This window comes from Myotis brandtii, unplaced genomic scaffold (genome assembly GCF_000412655.1).
Source record: "Myotis brandtii unplaced genomic scaffold, ASM41265v1 scaffold733, whole genome shotgun sequence".
In the NCBI taxonomy this organism is placed as follows: Eukaryota; Metazoa; Chordata; class Mammalia; order Chiroptera; family Vespertilionidae; genus Myotis; species Myotis brandtii.
The window spans coordinates 1075074-1077397 of NW_005370908.1; positions in this window are offsets into that span (position 1 = coordinate 1075074).

A 2324-nucleotide genomic window follows, 5' to 3' on the forward strand; every position below is an offset into this window, starting at 1 on the left:
ATATTTACCCCTATGTTCATTGCAGCATTATTAATGGTGGCCACAACATGGAAACAACCAAAGTGTCCTTCGATAGATGATTGGATAAAGAAGATGTGATACATAAATACTATGGACTATTACTCAGCCATAATAAAAGATAAAATACTGCCATTTGTCACAACATGGATGGGTCTTGAGAATACCATGCTAAATGAAATAAGTCAGACTGAAAAAGTCAAGAACCATATGTTTTCACTCATATGTGGGATATATGAGCAAACAAAAACCAAACAAGCAATAACTCATAGACACAGACAACAGTTTGGTGATTACCAGAGGGAAGAGGAGTGGGGGTTAGTAAAGAGAAAAGGGGGTCAATTATAGAGTGATGAAAGAAGATTTGACTTTGGGTGGTAGGCACACAATGCAATATGCAGATGATGTATCATAGAATTATATATTTGCAATCTATATAATTTTTTTAACTATTATGTCATCCCAATAAATTTAATTTTAAAAAAATAAAAAGGAGGAGGAGGCCACTAATGTGTGAGATAAAGAGTCTTGACAGGTAGGCAAAGTAACACCAAGGAAAACAAATATTTTGCCTCAAGGAGCTAAGGAAAGCTTCTTTCTTTATTTCAGTATTTCTCAATAATATGGGCTAGAATACTTACATTACAAAACTATTGATTATATAGTCAACATTTCTTCTTATCCTTAGTAATGGATTTATTTGATATTGAAGTCATACTTCCTGTTACTACATCGTCTTTTTTTCTCGCAGTTTGGGTCTTCTATAATATAGACCAACTTGATCTTCCCAAGTGTATTTCTTCTCCGTCCTCCTCATCTCAAAGCCTGGATTCTAGTTAAGAGTCAAGGAGCATCCTAAGTGTCTACCAAATGTGCCCATACTAATATGTCCATTAGTATTCTCTTTGCAAGAGACAAGGTTATGCATTCCACATTTTACTGAGTGTAGCACTGGACACATAGTAGGAATTCAGTAATATGGACTTCAACAAACTAAGTCAAAAAAAAGTATTTTAAAAAGCCACACTCTTTGCCTAGAATTTGCTAGGTATGACTGAGGATGCAAATGTAGACTACCTAGAATCTGTCCTCAAGGAATGAGCCATTTTTCTTAAAGCAATAAACAAATAAAATTCAAAACATTACATAAATAGTTGCTAGATTAGCACCCTATAGTATTTTCTCTGCCTTTGTGGTTCTTGGTATCACATTAGACTATTGACCCCTCTGATATCGGGTAAGGTAGCACCGTCTTCAGGAACAGTGTCATGATTATTTTATGTACCTTTCAATGTTCAGATCAGTACCTTATGCACGTAGGAAACAATCAGTACATGCTGAATTTAATTGTGTTGTGGAGACCCGTTATGCCTTAGATATTAAAAGAATGGAAAAATTAATGTTGGGATAGAGTGACCAGAATTTTTAATAAAAGTCCTTAATTTAGTATTGAGCCATGTACTAAGAGAGAAACAGAGTGGTTCCATACGGTAGAGTAGCAAGAACATTGGCTTTGAAGTCAGAAAATATGCATTTAAGAGCTGTTTCCTACTAATTACTAGCTGAGTGACATTCAAGTTACTTAACCTGAGTCTCAGCTTCCATGCCTTTGAAATAGAAATGAAGATAACTCCTCTTCTTCCTGTCTCACAGGGCTATTTAAGCATCAAATTAAGTAACCCATGGGAGACATGTTCTGTGAAATAAAATCCTGTACGGCCATATAGTAGTCCCCCATATCTGGGGTTTCACTTTGTACACTTTGAGTTACCAGCAGTCAGCCATGATCCAAAAAGATTAAATGAAAAATTCAAGAAAGAATTCATAAGTTTTAAATCGTGTGTCATTCTGAGTAGCATGATAAAATCTCTCTTGGTTCCTCTCCAGGAAGTGAGTCATCCCTTTGCCCAGTATATCCATGCTGTATATGCCTCCTTCTTATTTGTCACTTAGTAGCCACCTCAGTTTTCAGATATTTTGAGAGAGAGAAACTCCATATTCACATAACTGTTATTACAATATATTATTATAACTAGAGGCCTGATGCACAAAATTTGTGCAAGGGTAGGCCCTCACAGCCCCAGCTGCCTCGGCCCTCGCAGCCCTGACTTCGTCTGGAAGGTCATCCAGATGGTCATTCTGCTGTTTGGTCTAATTAGCATATTAGTTCTTTATTATATAGGACTAGAGGCCCGGTGCACAAAAATTTGTGCACTCGGGTGGGTCCCTCAGCCCGGCCTGTGCCCTCTCGCAATCTGGGGCCCCTTGGGGACCCCTTCCCCTGGCTGCTGGCACCAGTTTTCCTC